General features: G+C 43.3%; 1 long non-coding RNA gene across 1 annotated transcript in view; it reads left to right on the top strand.

Moving 5' to 3' along the window:
* LOC130708824 (uncharacterized) overlaps positions 1 to 18,820 on the top strand; it is a 66,865-nt gene that overhangs the window by 19,752 nt on the left and 28,293 nt on the right. The window contains exon 3 of the long non-coding RNA XR_009009217.1: positions 8,044 to 8,096. This is a non-coding gene — a long non-coding RNA (uncharacterized LOC130708824). The remainder of the gene's footprint in view (positions 1 to 8,043; positions 8,097 to 18,820) is intronic.

Below are 18,820 nucleotides of genomic sequence, written 5' to 3' on the forward strand. Positions count from 1 at the left end.
TGTTCTCCCTTTTGTGGAATATTTGTGACCTAGAAAAGGGATGTCGTTGAAGTTCTACACCATCCCTGATGAGTAGAGGGGAATCTGCGTGGAGTACGGTTTGGTCCTATGAAATATGCCCTTCCTGAGCATGCTCTGCTCACTGTAAGTCAGCAGAAATTCTGGACAGCTCTCCTGTCCCCTCCACAGGGAGCCTGTATCACCTCCTCTACTTGGGAGGCAGTTGTGACTTTCTTGGCGATGTCCTCTTCCACAGGAGAGGTGTCTGAGCTATTTGCCAAGATGTGACTGAGATTGCCTTAGGATCAAGGTTCACAGAGGCAAGACCAATGACTCCTCGTGTGAGGAAGAGTCACCAGGCACCTATCTCCTCATCAGTGTAGCTACTGTAGCATGGAGGAAGAGAGGAAAGGAGGAAGGGAGAGAGGTAAGTTCAAAGTGAAGATGATTCGGAGCTCTGCCTCTGCAGCCTATTTAATATCACACTTGGCTATCAGTCACTCCTTTCATTACAGACTCCCCGAATCACAGTCAAGACAGAGGGGGGACTAGTGAGCACTGAGATTGTTTGTTGCACTTGCCCGTTGTGCAAGTGCACAAGCTACATTTCAGAGCCAAAAGATGAGCTAATATTCTACTTCAGTGTCAGTAGTAGAAAGCAAATAACTTAGGGCATGAGAACCAAGAAATAAGAAGGGAGCTTTAATGCTTCCATAGAGAAGCAAATATTTGCACTTACTAATATCCTGAAACCCATGTTGCCATGAATAGTTCCTTCTCCTTTTATCCCACGCCTTTTGTCTAACACAGTGATATATTGCCACCCTTTCAAAATCCTGACACAGATGACATTGAAGCAAATTATGTACCTCAGCCAGATTTCTCAGTTGAAATGGAGATAGCTGGTGTGTACATTTTTCCATCTAATTAACATTCCACAGTTTGAATAGCTGTTATCATGCCCTGGGTCCCATGTGAATGGGTGAATAGATAGAAAGATCCATAACAGCTTGGCTTGCACAGAATGAGATTTCTCTTCAGACAAAGAGAAAATGGAATGTATCATTGTCATCTGGATGGTAGCAGTCATCAGAGACTAGCACACAAGCCCTCTCTCCCCTGTGTGCAGAGCGCAAGTGTGTTGCCTAGCACCAGCAGCCATCTCTGGAGGATCTTTGCCCACTCCCCATCTCTGCATTTGGCCACGTAATTTTTTTCACCCAGGTTATTGTTTGCACAGTGTGGTGGTCTCCAAAATATGTCCCACGTTTTTTGATACTCCTCCACTCAAGAGGTGTAGATTATTTCTCCTCCTCTTAGACTTAGTGATTCACTTCCAACAAATAAAATATGGCAGAAGTGATGGTATGGAACTTCTGAGACTAGGTCAAAAAGTGCATTGCCCTCTCCCTCTCTTCAAACACTCACGCTGGGGAAAACCAGTTGTCATTACGAGAGGCAGTCCTATATAAGACTCATGCAGTCCTATAGAGAGAAACTGAGGCCTCTTGCCAACACCCACGTGAATAAACCATCCTGGAAGTGGATCCCCAACCCCAGACAAGCTTTCAGATGAGACCACAGCCCTAGCTGACATCGTGACTGTAGCTTCATGAGAGATCCTGAGCCAGAACCACCCAGCTAAACTTCTCCTGAATTCCTGACTCTCAGAAACTGTATGAGATTTGCCGTATTAATGGGGTGCATGAGAGAATGGGGTAGAAGGTGGTGATCTACCAGGCAGCAAAAGCTAACTAATACACATTGTGACTTCTCTTGACTCTCATCACCATATTTATGGGAAAAATTTTTTCTCATATATTTTCTCAAATATTCAAGGCCAGAATGACTACAGCCTCCACAGCAAGACTCCAAAGCCACTGCAAAGTGAGTGTGAGGGCATCAGAAGCTTGCTCAGGTCTTCAACAAGCTAGCCAAATCTCTGGGAACTACACAGCTTGCTGGAGAATGAAAAACAGAGATCGAAGGAAAGAGGGCGTGCCTCGGGCCACTCATTACTCACTCCCTCCTTCCTCTGTGCATCCTCCAAGCACTGTCTCATCTCTCACAGAACTCACCATGTTCTGCAGCCTCTTTCACCAGCAGTATGCATGCTCTTGGCCCCTACCTCGCTCCTTGTACACTGGTCTTCCCCCAGAAACCTGCAGCTGGCCACACTGGTGTTCACACCTGCAGACCCCAGCCCATGGCAGGTCCTGAGCCAAGCCTGGCCAGGACAGGCAGTGTCAGAGGTAGCTCAGTGCTTTTAAAGCAAGCTGGACATGGAGATTCCCATGAGTAGAGTAACTACAAACTAGCAGGGTGGTTAAAGGTCTCTGTTTTGGAGCTAGAGAGAAATGGGTTTGATTCCAGAATCCAGTGTTAACTGATTGACCTTGGACAAGAAGAGTAATCCTTGGGTTCCTCCTCTGTAAAATGGGAGCATAATACTGCATACCTTCAATACAATTATATTAAATCTATGCAACCTCTTAATACAGGGCCTGACACTTTGCTCAGTAAATGTTTCTGTTAAGACCAGAAGTGGAAGGGTTGATATCACAGCTTAGAATCCCTTCCTAGCCCTGTTCAGTAACTTCATTCCATCTCATTGTAAATTCTGGTGATTCCTCATACCTGATGTGGGTGGCTAGTTTGGGGGGTTTTCCCCTGCTGTTTTGCCCATTCTTCTCTGGTTTCTATCAGCTCTGGTCCTGGCTTCTGGCTCTTGCCCTTACTCCCAGCCTATCCCTAGGCCCCCATCATGCTCTGCCCTTGCTAGTATCTGCCCACACGCACCTTGGAACACCCCTGTCTCACCTGGCCAGCCCAGCTAGTCTGGGGGAGATGAAGAGGAGCTCACCACCCGGACCACAACGTGTTCCTACACATCTTCTAAAGGTTTCCTGTCTGTTTTGTCTTTGGGAGGAAAGATGGAACTTAGTCACCTCCCTTCATGCAGGCAACTGCCTATTCTGGGGAGAATCAGCTGAGGTAATTTAAATACCCTGCTTAATTACTTCACTACCGGACTCCCAGCTAAGCTGCCCTAGCAACACCTAGCAACCGGCTGCTGTCACCAGCAGCTTCTGTAAGAGAGTTCTTCTAACTGCTTTTGTGTTTTTTTTAACATCTTTATTGGAGTATAATTGCTTTACAATGATGTGTTAGTTTCTGCTTTATAACAAAGTGAATCAGCTATACATATACATATATCCCCATATCTCCTCCCTCTTGCCTCTCCCTCCCACCCTCCCTATCCCACCCCTTTAGGTTATTTATAGTGAGGTGGATGGACCTAGAGTCTGTCATACAGAGTGAAGTAAGTCAGAAAGAGAAAAACAAATACCATATGCTAACACATATATATGGAGTCTAAAAAAAAAAAAAACGATTCTGAAGAACCTAGAGGCAGGACAGGAATAAAGACAGAGACGTAGAGAATGGACTTGAGGACACGGGGAGGGGGAAGGGTAAGCTGGGACGAAGTGAGAGAGTGGCATTGACATATATACACTACCAAATGTAAAATAGATAGCTAGTGGGAAGCAGCTGCATAGCACAGGGAGATCAGCTCAGTGCTTTCTGTTTTATAAACAGTCTTTATTGGTGGCCTTGGTGCAGAAATGAGTAAGTTGAATAAGACTCGGAATGATATGTAAGCCAGTTCCCTGCCATCCCCACTGCTTTGCCTCCATTCTCCTGTGTAGGCCCAGTGGCCTTCCTCCAGGGCTGAGCACTCCCATTCAGAGATGGGCGGAGGCAGTCATCAGCAGTGTTCCAGAGCACATCTTTAGAGTCAGATGGACATTCCAGCTGTGTGACATTGGGACTATTATTTAACCATGCCGTGCCTCAGTTTCTTCATCTGTAAAATGGGAGTGATAATGCACAGTGCCTGGCATACAGTATGCATTCAGTGTTGGCTGCTATGATTATGAATAACCTAAGATGAAAAAACAACGGTCATCTTTCCAAATGACTGGAGCAGGGCCAGCCAGTCTGGTTATCTATGTGATTGTGAAATGCAGACAGTCTGCCCCTGGGGTTATACAAACTGTGCCCCTCACCCTCCTGCCTGGTCCCCTAGCTGCCCCCCACCCCTTGTGTCCTATCCCCGCTCCCACCATGACATAAGCTCCGTGAGAGCAAGAATTTTTGTCTATTTTGTTCACTACTGTATGCCAACACAGTGTTTGACATGTAACAGGTGTTCAATAAATATTTGTTTGATGAATGAATATTTGCAGAATACAGGTTCCCTTAGGAATTTCAAGTGCTAGGATATGGGAATTCCTGGATCCCTAACTTTATACATCGTAGAAACATACCAACCCCTAACAGCTGCCATGCTTTGTCTTTGTATATAGCCAGGTCTAAGCAAAACCCCAAATGTAATATCTAAGACCATCCTAAGTGGTCATTTCATTACCAAGACTATGCTATGTGGATATAGATCACAAACTTTTTCCTAAAATTAAAGTTATGAACACAAGGGGAAAACCAAATTGAAATCCAGATTCTCAAGACCTGGTGTGAACTATACGGCAGAGGCAGAAGGGGGTGTTCCCAGTGTGCCATTCTCAGGTTGTTTCTCTAACCCAATAGATCTGTCCTAAGCAGAGAGTCTAGCGGGAGAGGGAGAAGGAATGTCCAAACCAAGAAGAGAGAGCTTGTCTACGGTATGAAGAGGATGCAGGACCAGAGCCAGGGCCTGCCAGCACCTGGAGTCAAGAAACCAGAGTTTTAAAGGAGGCCAGAGGATCTAAGCTATGTATTTGGAGGAAGCAGAGGAAAAAGCCACAAGTGGGGGTAACAACAGATTCATTGCCGAAGTGATCTGGGAAGTGAGAGAGGCTACCTCCTACAGATTACAAGGATCTTCCCAACTAGGCATCTTTGAAAGGCCCAAGCTTCACCTCCCCATTGGGTCTTCTGTTATAAATCAGAAGAGTTTTGTGAATCCAGAGGTAGCTTATGCTCCCACCAGGGCCAGTCTCTTGTGATCTAACCCATGTCCTTCCAAATTTTCATTTTGGAAGCAAAGTTGAGAGGATCCCAGAGTGGAACAGTTAGCAGGGCTGCCAGGGTTCCTGCATAGCCTGAAGATGACCCTCCCCGACCTCTGCTAAGGGTCACCAATAGAGGGGAAGTTTGCTCTGTTGTTCCCAGTGCCTGGTTCCCCTGAATGTGGTCCAGGAAGCAGCCTCTCCCTGCTGAAGGCAGAATGAAGACCCTGCCACTAGGGTTCCAAAGCAGATGTGGATCAAGCTGGGCCAAATACCAAAGACTCAGCAGCCAACTGCACCCTGGCATCCATGCCCATCTCTCCAGCCAACCTCTTTAGAACTCAGCCTTTGCCTTCTATAGTCACAGCCTGTGAGACCATCCAATGAAAACCCTTATTTATAAAATTGTGAAACTGAGATTTAGAAAGGAGGCGTGACTTCCATGTCACAGATCAAATCCACGGGCAAGCTGGGACTGGGACCCAGGGCTCCTGGCTCCTGGTTCCGGGTTTTCTTCCCACGGCTTCCAGACTCCCCACTAAGTCTCCTGGGACCTAACAATGCATTCCCTGCTCTGAGTTATCAGGAATATATTAGGTACACTTCACCTCTCATCTCCAGCCCCTCCAGGGGCAACTAGTATAGTGGGGAAAGCATGAGATTAAGTGTTAAAAAAGACCTGATGTAGTGCCCAGCCCACCTCTCACTAGCTGTGTGATGTAGGCAACTCCCTTAACCTCTCTGATCTGCATTGGGAATAACTGCAAGGTGGGGGCAACACTAAAGGCTGTACTTCATGAATTTGTTTGGAGGACTCAATGAAAAATGTGTGAAAGTGCTCTGTATTTTCAAGAGTAATATACTTATTTTCTTCCCCATGTTTTTCAGTGTTTTCCAAATTATCTACAATATTGATTTTAAAAGAAAGATTATACAGAACTTTTAAAGAAATGGTACCTTTTACCTATCAAATTGGCAAAGCTTTCATTTCTTACTCCAACATTGAAGGGTACACGGAGATGAGCATTGTCATGCACTGCTAGTGGGAGGATAAATTGGAACTAACTTCCCGGAAAATTATTTGGCAACAGGCATCAAGAGACTTAAAAATAGTTTATATCTCCTGACCCAGTAAATCCACTTCTCAGAATCTATGTAAAGAAAATTATTAGCTATTCAGTTAAGAATAATTATAATTAATAAAGCAGTTTGTACCAGAATTTTTCTTAAATATACCTGAAAACTAGAAACAACCTAAATGTTGCCCAATGAGAAATGGTTAAATAACTTATGGTACTCCTTACAATAAAATATTATAAAGTCCCTTAAAATCAACTTTTCAAAGAATATTTAATGAACTGAGCAAATATTCATAACATATTATAAAGTGAATCGAATAGAATATTACACTGCATAAGTAATAAAATTCCATTTTTTAAACACAGAGAGACACACAGAGAAAGAAAAACTCACAAAAACAGCATTAACAGCATTCCCTCTGGATGATGGGATATAAATATTCTTTATAATTTTTTCTGCATTTTAAAATTAATTACAGTGAGCTTATTTTCTTTTACCACCTGAAAATGCTGTTACAAATAAATAGGTAAATAAATATTTAAAGTTGTAGGATTTTACATTCCATTTTGTCGCCGTGGTAGCAATTATTTACAAATATCTGTATCAAACCCTCTCTCATTAGCAGTTAGAAGTTATTATTAACTTTTTGTTTCTTTAACCGGTTTTTGTGCTTGCTGCTGCTTCTTTCCAATCCCAAATTTCCCATCTTGCATTTTTGTTTTGATTCATTTTCATGTAATTTGGAAAAAATATTTGAGTCATTTTATAGAAAGGGTGCTTGGGTGGTACCTTTTCTTAGCCTTGGAGATCAGAGGATGTTGTCATGGATTGATGACAACATGGCTAGGTGTCTTAGTTCATTCGGGCTGCTATAACAAAATACCATAGACTGGGTGGCTTATAAACAATGGAAATTTTATTTCTCACAGTTCTGAAGACTGGGAAGTCCAAGATTCCATGTCTGGTGAGGGTTCACTTCCTGGTTCATACAACCTCACATGGTGGAGGGCAGGAGGGAACTTTCTGGAATCGCCTTCTAAGGGCATTAATCTCATTCCTGAGGGCTCCACACTCATGACCTAATTACCTTCCAGAGGCCCCACCTCCAGATGCCATCACATTGGGCATTAGGTCTCAATATATGAATTGGGGGTGGGGGACACACAGACATTCAATTTATAGCATTAGGTAAGAGTTCTCTATTTCTGTAGGCATTGTACCACTGACTTCTCAAATTTATTGTTTTAGAGAAGAAATCTAACATTAGGCAGATTCCTCTAAAGGTATCCTAAGTTTTTCAGCTTATTTGCTTCTGGGACTACTACGTCCTTGAAATTAAATTTTACTATGACTGTTATTGACCCTGGAACCCAAGTGTCAGAAATGAAAGCAACAGCCAAAGCCCAGCTCAAATGAGTAAGCTTTCACTAAAGGTTTCTCCATTGTGCAATCATCCGCATTCCATTCAGAGTTCAGACTCACCTCTTCTCACCAAAACAACCTCCATCCTATCCTCCCATTTACCTTCCTCCTTCTCAACTCCCAGCAAAATCAAGGATCAAAAACTGATGTGTCTTCACACTTTTCTCTACTATCACACATTCATGAAATTATACACACACACACAATTTGGGGGATTAGGCATTATTTTGCAAACACAAAATGTGATTTTACTGTATACCCTTCTCTATATCCTGCTTTTCCCTCCTAACTGAATCTCTCTGTGTCAACTGGTATAGATAGAACTCATTTTTTTCTAGGCTACACAATGATTCAATTATGAATATATTACAATTTGGTCAACAATCCTTATGTTGATGGATATTTAGTTTACTTTTTGTTATTCTTAATTGTAGCTTTGTTTTGTTATTGTTGTTTCTTGCCACAACAAAAAGTATTGCAATAAACACATTTGTGGACACAACCTTATTTCTTGGTCTCTTAACTTCTGCAGGACGAATCCCCAGAAATGAAACTGTTGCATCATGAGCATGTGTATTCCCCTTGGTAAGTGCTTTTAACAATTCACGTTTCTACCAGTTATATGAGAGTGCCCTTTCCGCAGCAAAAACCTCTACTAATTATTACCTCTGTTTAATTTTTCCCAGTATGGTGTGTGAGAGGTATTATCTCATTGTCCCTCTGATTTGCACTTTCCTAACATCTTTCACATTGTATCTGGATTTTTTTCTCTTAGACGAATTGTCTATTCATATTCTTTGTTTATTTTCCAACCGGGATGTTTTTCTTTATCAGTTTGTAGAGGTGTTTACATATTTTAAACATTAATCCTTTATCTGTTTCATATGCTACAGCTTTTTCCCAGTCTATCATTTGTCAAGTAAATGTGACTGTCTTTTCCATTATAGCATCTGCGTTTATTGTCTTGGTTTAAAGATCTCCCAAGCCACCAAGTTATAAGTGTGTTCTCCTAAATTTTGCCCTTGTATTATTTTGCCCATCCTTTACACTTAAATGCTTAATCCATCTGAAATTTATTTTAATATGTAGAAGGAGTTAAAGTTCTCTTCATTTTCTTCTGGACGGATAGGGTCAGTTGGAGAACATGGTATAATACATAAGCCAATCTTTTTTCTCCCACCAGGGCTGGCTTCATAGATGTGTTACATGTGCAGTCACACGGGGTTTCACACTCATGGCCCTGTGTGCCTGGTTTAATGCTCTGACTTTGAAATTCTTAATAATTGGATCTTTCAGCTTGTGTTTTGTAAGTGAATTCCAATGGGGCACTGAGCCGGGGGCTTGGATCCTCAGCACAGTTCCATCTCTCACTGCCTGTCTGCCTCCCTGGGATGGTTCTGGGCCTCCAGCCCTCCACGGGCCTGGTGCTCTGGCCCTGCTCAGCTTCCCCCCACCACCTTTGCTCTTCTTCAGACCTTTTCAGACACACACGGTCTCAAGGAATTTAGCTACATGCACCCTTTCTGAAAAAGAAACTGGAGGATATACTCCAGCAAAGCGAGAGTAAAACAAGACAGAGGAAAATACTGAGTTCTAGAAACAAGGACCCAACATGGTAATGAGAAAGGGGGGTTCAATAAAGTTCAGCTATTCCTGAGGCTAGAGAACAACCAGTCCAAACCACATCAAGAGGACAGAGGGCTGTGGGAGGGATGTACCAAGGGAAAGAAAGGGAACTGCTAGATTCCCTCATGTGCTTGCTTGACTTACTCCAACGAGTTTTACAGCTCTGTGGAAGAGTTTGGGGGGAATGGGGAATATGTTCACCAAAATATCCCTGGAAACTGAGAAAATAAGACAGTTTTTAACTCCAAGAAAAACAAAATGCCATGAAAGAAAGGAAATGTATTCATAGGTTACCTATTGGCTATCTGTGGTTTAATTAAATGGTCATAAGCAGGTAAATATTGAATGTTGATCTAACTAAGAATAATGGTGTAACTCTCTGGAGAGGATGATGGAGAGAAGTTTGAGCGGGAAGGAGAAAAGGAGGAAGAGAACTGGTAGATGTCTTCATCTCCCATCTTGGGAAGTTAATAGGAAGCATCTAAAATTGGAAGCGTAAGAAATAACAGTATAAGCCTGTTATTTATAAATAAGGATATAAATGCCTATAGAAATAACCAGAGTTAAATGTGTCTCTAGGAAGCAGAAATCAGGCATGGGTTTCTGGGGACAGGCATAAAACAGCTGCTTTTTATTAAAATCTGTAGAGTACTCTTTGCCATTTTAAACTATATAGTCATATTACTTTTTCAAAATAAAAATTAAATTTTTAAAAAGTAACAGGCATGGAAATTCAGGATGTGCCTCCCTTCACATAGGTGAGACCAGTTCTAGTCGTTCAAGGCAGGTTTTTAATGACCAGGCCAGTCTATGTCTAGTTTGAATGCCAACACTTAGGTGTGGATTCAAGCTGATCAGTTTTTCTGACTTCAACTCTGTGAAACCATCTAAGATCTGCATGATCCGAAGATGGTTAATCTTTAATTTCAGCATTTTTTAAAATTACTCAATTGTTTTTCATGTAATTTTCTTACCAGTTTCTGACCCGCTTCTTAGTCTTTGAGTTTTCATATCTGTTTTCAGCTTTTGCATCTCTTTCAACTCATATTTTCTTTAAATTCTGGGAGTGGTTTTCAAATTTGACCTCTACTCCAGAGATGGAACTTTCCTCTCAGCTTTTAGCACTTGATCCGTTTCTCATAAATGGCCTAGGACTTTTTAGCACCAAGAATAAGTGAGAGAAAGTTCAGGGCTTTTCCTTAAAGGAGAATAAAGAAAACCAGAATTACAGAGAGCAATAATCGATAGCAATTGAAATCTAGCATGAGAATCTCTATGTTGTACTTAACGTAGTTATATTTATTTCACTATTAATTCTGAATTATCATTTTATGTATATTTAGTAACAATTCAATTATTTTTAATTTTTTTTTTTTTATAGCTACTTTACTTATTTATTTCTTTATTTTTTTTGGCTGTGTTGGGTCTTCGGTTCGTGCGAGGGCTTTCTCCAGTTACGGCAAGTGGGGGCCACTCTTCATCGCGGTGTAGGGACCGCTCTTCATCGCGGTGCGCGGGCCTCTCACTATCGCGGCCCCTCCCGTTGCGGGGCACAGGCTCCAGACGCGCAGGCTCAGTAGTTGTGGCTCACGGGCCCAGCCGCTCCGCGGCACGTGGGATCCTCCCAGACCAGGGCTCGAACCCGTGTCCCCCGCATTAGCAGGCAGACTCTCAACCACTGCGCCACCAGGGAAGCCCCAATTCAATTATTTTAATACAGGATTTTGATGGGAAAAGTGTAAGTGACTAGACAGTGGCTCTCAGTCACCTGGGAAGCTTTTAAAAACACTAATGCCAGAGAGGGTTTCACCCTGAGAGATGCTGATTTAATTGATCTGGGTGCAGCATGGTCATAGGAATTTTAAACTCCCCTTGTTATTCTGACATGCAAAAAAGTGGGGTACCACTGCGTTGGATCATGTGTTCTCTCTCAGTTAAAACATCCAAGAAAAATCTAATTCAGTAACCATAATTCAGGCACTAAGTTCACCTGGTAGCAAGTGCCCATATGGCATATGAATTCCTGGAGGAAATAACCAGTGGCTCTTGCACAATTAAACCTTAAAGTGGCAGGAACTGTCAAACAGCCATCCCTGTACCTCCTCCTCATTTGCAATTGGTTTCCAAAATGGTGGGCCAAGGAGAGCATGGATGACTGGTAACACCCCCTCATTGTGGTTTCCCTCTGCACAGACAGTGCTCATTCCTTGTCAAGCAGTTTATTCGAATTATAATACAACATTGCCCATTTTAGAGCCACCCTGATTGCCCAGACAACCAGCTTCCCTGCACTTTTTAATCAAAGAATTGGATGGTCCAATTCTAATCAGTTCTGGTTAATTCTAAGTCCTTTTGTTGTGGTCCCTGAAACATTTAATGAACAAAGGTTTTATGGAGCCCATTTCCTATGTGGAATTGGAGGACGTTCTGTGAGCATATGTGAAATGGCTCTTCAGCAACTACAATGGTGTCTGCCCCCCCTTGGAGGGCATGTGTTTGGAGAGGATGAATCGAGTCCCGCAGCTGAGACCCGAGATTGGTGATTGCAGTCAGCGGTTGGTGCCTATTAGTGAAGCAGGCGAGGAGCTGTTGAAAGGGGGGCTTGCTGAACCGAAAGCCACAATTCAGACTAGGCCAGGGAGAGCATTTCTGAACTGCAGCAGGCAAGGTGTAGGTGCCATTGGGCTGATCTGGAGCCCAGGTAGAAGGAATCGGGCTGACATGAGGCCATACTGGCCTGACTCTCAGGACAGAATCACTGCCGGACCTCCTAGGAATGCAGGGCTGGGCTCAGGGAACAGAAGAAGGGGCTGGAGAGGAAAGAATGTCATGATCATCTTCTTACAGATGATCAGCTGTCCTGTCTAATTGCTGGAGGAGTAGGGGAAGGAATGAGGACCCAGGGAGCATCTCTGGGGTCATCACATCTCAGAGCCAGAGGCCTCCAAGAGCAGAAAGGGAGCCCTTATGAAATACCTCAGCCCTAAGCAAAGCCATCTACCCAAGCCACAGCCTGCAGCCCTTGATGCTGCACATATCCGGGTGGCATGTCCCCAGCTGCTCCATAACTAGTTTGAGTGTAGTCAGGCCATTGTGCAGGAGCTCAGCTCAGACCTGAGCGAAGGGGAACACTCTCAGAATAGCCCCCTGAGTCTGGGCCTGGCAGAGGCAGAAAACCATCACTGAGTAATGACTGCAGCAGAACTTAAGTGGAAACAGAAGGGCACGCCTAGTCAGCCCTTGGAAGGCTGGACCAGTTTCTAACTTTCCTTCTTATACTAAAGAACCAACATCTTTCAGCTAATGGGTGAGATGGAACATGGATGCAAACTCCATCCCAGTTATTAATGAAAAATGCAAATTGTTATCCTCCTCCATACATGTTTAAAATAATCTTGGTCTCTAAATATTGGAAAGTCAGATCCAGTCATCCTAAACCAGTCCTGTTAGTTCCAAAACCCTTTGAAGGCCAAAAGTTCCAGAAAAATACTGGCCTTTCTTCCTAGGTTCTAAGTGTTGAGAAATTGCTATAGATTTGCAAAAGATATTAAACAGAATCACAGAGCTATGGTCTGTAATATCTCAGGTCATCAAATGTTCACTGAGCACCTATTTTATACTAGGAACTGAGGATACAGAAGTAAATCAGACTCAGTGCCTGCCTCTAGAGGCTCTCAGAGAGGGAACGATGCAGAAACAGGTCATCTTAGTACAATATAATGCATGTAAACCACAGACATAGGAATAAGTGATGGGGAGTTTGGCCCTGCATGAGGAAAGGCTTCATGGAGGAAGTAGCCCTTGAGCCTAACAATGAAGAAAGAGCAAAGTAAAAGTTGAAATGCTAGCTGTGTTATTTTATAAAATAAGAATAAGGTCATTCTTCCTGTACTCAGAAAACTATAAGACACTGATGAAAGAAATCAAAGATGACACAAACAGATGGAGAGATATACCATGTTCTTGGATTGGAAGAATCAAGATTGTGAAAATGACTATACTACCCAAAGCAATCTACAGATTCAACGCAATCCCTATCAAATTACCAGTTGCATTTTTCACAGAACTAGAACAAAAAAATCTTAAAATTTGTATGGAGACACAAAAGACCCCAAATAGCCAAAGCTATCTGGAGGAAAAAAACGGAGCTGGAGGAATCAGACTCCCTGGCTTCAGACTATACTACAAAGCTACAGTAATCAAGACAATATGGTACTGGCACAAAAACAGAAATATAGATCAATGGAACAGGATAGAAAGCCCGGAGATAAACCCACGCACCTATGGTCAACTGATCTATGACAAAGGAGGCAAGGATATACAATGGAGAAAAGACAGTCTCTTCAATAAGTGGTGCTGGGAAAACTGGACAGCTACATGTAAAAGAATGAAATTAGAACACTCCCTAACACCATACACAAAAATAAACTCAAAATGGATTAAAGACCTAAATGTAAGACCGGACACTATAAAACTCCTAGAGGAAAACATGGGAAGAGCACTCTTTGACATAAATCACAGCAAGATCTTTTTTGACCGACCTCCTAGAGTCATGAAAATAAAAACAAAAATAAACAAATGAGACCTAATGAAACTTAAATCTTTTTCACAGCAAAGGAAACCATAAACAAGATGAAAAGACAACTCTTAAAATGGGAGAAAATGTTTGCAAATGAATCAATTGACAAAGGATTAATCTCCAGAATATATAAACAGCTCATGCAGCTCAATATCAAAAAACAAACAACCCAATCAAAAAATGGGCAGAAGACCTAAATAGACATTTCTCCAAAGAAGACATACAGATGGCCAAGAGGCACATGAAATGATGCTCAACATCACTAATAATTAGAGAAATGCAAATCAAAACTACAATGAGGTATCACCTCACACCAGTTAGAATGGGCATCATCAAAAAATCTACAAACAATAAATGCTGGAGAGGGTGTGGAGAAAAGGGAACCCTCTTGCACTGTTGGTAGGAATGTAAATTGATACAGCCACTATGGACAACAGTCTGGAGGTTCCTTAAAAAACTAAAAATAAAATTACCATATGACCCAGCAACTGCACTCCTGGGCATATACCCAGAGAAAACCATAATTCAAAAAGACACATGCACCCCAATGTTCATTGCAGCACTATTTACAATAGCCAGGTCATGGAAGCAACCTAAATGTCCATCGACAGATGAATGGATAAAGAAGATGTGGTACATATATACAATGGAATATTACTCAGCCATAAAAAGGAATGAAATTGGTCATTTGTAGAGATGTGGATGGACCTAGAGACTGTCATACAGAGTGAAGTAAGTCAGAAAGAGAAAAACAAATATGGTATATTAATGCATATATGTGGAATCTAGAAAAATGGTACAGATGAACCGGTTTGCAAGGCAGAAATAGAGACACAGATGTAGAGAACAAACGTATGGACACCAAGGGGGAATGGGGGGGGGGTGGGATGAATTGGGAGACTGGGATTGACATATATACACTAATATGTATAAAATAGATAACTAATGAGAACCTGCTGTATAGCACAGGGAACTCCACTTCATTTTGCTGTGCAGTAGAAACTTACACAACATTGTAAAACAACTATACCCCAATTTAAAAAAATAAATAAAATAAAGAATAAGGTCATTCTTTTTAGAGCATATTAGAAAAATAATGATAATATTTGGGGAAGGAAACTTCTCCCATCCTAGAATCAACATCCTATAATCCTATCCTATAATCCTTCTCCCATCCTATAATCAACAATTATTTGAGCAGAGAAACAAGATGGCATGAGGTTAAGGGGAAAGGTAGCAACATCAGAAACCATGCAAAAATAACTAGCTCATCACCAGTGATGGCAGGAAGGGTTAAGTCAGCATGGAGGACAGATTTTTATGGGCCAAACAGGCTAGCTCATGTGTGAGGAACTACAGTAAAACAGCCGCTGTGAAGGCTTGGGGGTGGGAATGTAGAACAGCATTGGAAGTAGGAGGATATAGGCTACAGAGGAACTCACATGAGTCTCTAGGACCCACAAGGGAGGGGAGCTCCTTGGGGAAGAAGCCCTGAGACATAGTCATTTCACTGTGCATATGTTGTGGGGCAGGGGAGGAAGAAGCATTCTAGCAACAAGCAAATTGTATTACAAGTGTGGTGGCTATGAATCGAAGGTCACAACTCAAGCACACAAGAAATATGACTTCACTTTTCCATAACTCATTTTCTTTTTAAGCCTCATTCCACTGAGTTTCCTTTCTTTTTTTCCCAGAATTATAGAGCACCAGGGCACTGAAGTGGAAGTGCTATTCTGGTCTTCTGCTATTATCTACCCTCACTGATAAAAGCTCAGATGTTCTTTTATCACCTGTTATTCCCAGCTGTACACCCCATTCAGGTTCATCTTGTCCAGCCACTTCCATACCCCTCTCCAGTGCCTAGGAATTCTGCTCTCCCACACTGTGCTGGCCATGTGCTCCTCCCACACCAGGCTGGACCTCCACAACTGTGGAGCTGTGTAAGACCCTGTGGATATCCACAACAGGCTGGCCAAAGGGAACTTATGACCAAGACACACGACCCAGTTGTGTATTCTCTGTCATCTTCTCACTTCCCTGGGACCCTAGAATGAAATGAATATGGTGGCCCCAGTAAAATAAACAGTTTTAGATTCACTCCTGGGCTTCAGTAATTATAACTAGCACAGTGCATTGGTTAGCATGCCTTCAGATATAAGTGTAATATTATCTATTGCCGCATAACAAATTATCCCAAAACTTATTGCCTTAAAATAATAAACATTTATTATCACACAGCTTCTGCAAGTCAGGAATTTAGGAGTGGCTCAGCTTGGCGGTTGTGGCTCAGATTCTTTCATGAGGTTGCAGTCAAGATGTCAGCTGGGGCCACTGTCATATGAAGGCTTGACTGGGGCTAGAGAACTCACTTCCAGGATGGCTCACTCACATATCTGGTGACTTAATGCTGGTTGATGGCAGAAGGCCTCAGTTCCTGAGCACATGAACCTCTTCATAGGGCTGCTTGAGTGTCCTCTCACAACATGGCTGCTGACTTCCCCCAGAGTGAGTAACTCAATAGAAAAAGCAAGGAGGGAGTTACAGTGTCTTTATGTCCTAATCTCAGAAGTCACTCACTGTCACTTCTGCCACAATCTCTATTCATCAGAAACAAATCACAAAGTCAGTCCCACACTTAAGGGTAGGGGATTTAGGCTTTATCTTTTGAAAGGAGGAATACGAAAAAATTTGTGGTTACATTTTAAAAACCACCACTATAAGCAACAGATAAAAACCAATTCAAATTAGCTTGAAAAATAAATGAGATGTATTGATTCACGCTAGAATCCAGAGATAGGGCAGATTTCAGGATGGTGATTCATCCAGTAGCTCATTGAAGTCATCAAGGACCCAGAATCTTTCTGACTCTTCTGTTATCCAACGTATCATTCTAAAACTGGCTCTCCTCATGGTCACAGAATGGCTGCTAACAGCACTAAGGGGTATATGCTTCCTTGTTCATATCTAGCCAGAGAAAGAAAACTGGGCTCCTTCAATTATAAAACAAAAGTTCCCTGTGGTCAGAGGAGACTCATGTGCTGATTGGCTTAGACCTGGTCTACATGAGCCGATCATTGTGGCTAAAGGGTGGGACTACCTGACAGGTTTAGACCTGGATCGTGGGATTGGACATTCCCTCCCAAACCACAAAGTTCACACAAGGAGTGAGGGAGGTTGTGGATGTTGGGGAAGTTCACAACAGAAGGGCTAAGCAGGGGGTGGGCTGGCAGGCCAAGTGCTGGCTCCAGGAGAGCTAATGTTAATAGCCAGGGCTCAACCCCCTGAAGTTGCAGAGAAACTGGAAGTCCCCACTCTCACTCAGCCTCCCCACCCGCCCCACTCAAGACCCAAACAGCCCACTGCATGGAGATGCTGGTGGTTCAACAAGCTTTTCCTTTGGGAGGCAAATAGTCCATAAGTGTGAATCTATCAGCCACCTTGAGTTCCATCACTTCCATCCCAAGATTCCAAGAGCTCAGGCTCCAAGGGTTAGAGCTCAGACTGGGAGGGAGATGGGGAAAGGAAAGGGAAGGGAAGGGGGACATTCACACAGGCCATTCTCATCACCTCCTCCCCCGAGCCCTCACACACAGCCTCCCTCTCTAATTGCATCAAGGCCACGATGGGCTTTCCCAACTTACAAGAGCCCTAAGCCTCAGTGTCAGGCACATACAGAGCAGGGACTCACTATGTAGAGCCCTGCCTTGGTTGCCTAGGGCGGCTGTAACAAAGGATCACAAACTGGGTGGCTTAAAATAAGAGAAATTTATTCTCTCACAGTTCTGGAGGCTAGAAGTCCAAAATGAAGGTGTTGGTAGGGCTACACTTCCTCTGAGACTCTGGGTAGAATCCCTCCTCGCCTCTTCCAGTTTCGGGTGGTGCTCAGCAATCCTTGGCATGACTTGGCTTGCAAGTGCATCCCTGAAGTCTCTGCCTCTGTCATCACGTGGCGTTCTCTGTGTCTCCAGCTTCACGCGGGATTTTCCTTTTCTTGTAAGGACACCAGTCACATTGGATGAGAGCCTACCCTCATGATCTCATCTGAACTTGATTACCTCTGCAAAGACTCTATTTCCATATAAGGTCACATTCCCAAGTACCAGGGGACTGTGGACTTCAACATATCTTTTGGGGGGACACCGATTCAACCCATAGCAGCCCCCTTTATTAGTTCTTCCTCCAGTGCTTGTGGCAATAACTAAGGAGCAACTGCACTTCTTTCCCATAAAAGATAAGCATGTAATTCCCCGTCTACTCATCCTCAGTAGATTTGGAAGGCAAAGCAAGGGGATATCCTGTCTGCCGGTCCTTCAGAAATATAACATGATGGCTCACCCGTGGCTGTGGGGTTGGCGATTTCTCTGTTAAATCTTCCCGTGTGCTGACTGTTCACCCTGCTTAACAGCTTCCCGACCCAGGGAGTCCTACGGCAGCTGCAGTCAGGCCCTGGTTACATCAACCCTCTCCCCTCAGGGCCTTGGTTTCCTCATCTGTAAAGTCTAAAGAGACTTCTAGTATTTGACGGTTACTATAAAGGGAGCACATCTGACCCACATCAGCTCCACATCCAAATTCCCAATTACTATATGGCCATTCAGTGGGTGTCCCTTGAGATCTGCAGGAAGGCTCATTAGAGTGACTAAAGCACCTCCCTGGGGACAGCGTGTATCTTCATATGCAGATTCTGAATACAGGTAATAAAGAAGCTCCTGCTCTTCTGTTCCCAGGAGCCTATGCTTTGCATTCACACCGAATATCTGGACACCCACGCAGACACCACTTACATACATACCTATGAGAAATTGTGGAGGGTGAGAGCCAAATGCAGGGCAGAATGTCTGAATTACAGAAGAGGTGGAATCACCCAGCAGCCAGTGTCCTCTTGACTTCAGTCTGGCAACTGCATAAAAGCTAAAGAGCTTCCCCTACAGAAGGAAGGGAAAGAATCGGTGGCCCAGCAGGACAGAAACTAGAACAACACACAGCTAGAGGGCCACGAGGGTCGGCAGGGCCATCCAATAACCACAGCCAAAGCCACAGGTCCCTTGGGCGGCCAGAGCAAATCCAGCAGTCAGCCGTGAGCCCATCCAGCACGGCCCTGCTG

The sequence above is a fragment of the Balaenoptera acutorostrata genome, chromosome 9 (assembly GCF_949987535.1).
Source record: "Balaenoptera acutorostrata chromosome 9, mBalAcu1.1, whole genome shotgun sequence".
Lineage (NCBI taxonomy): Eukaryota > Metazoa > Chordata > Mammalia > Artiodactyla > Balaenopteridae > Balaenoptera > Balaenoptera acutorostrata.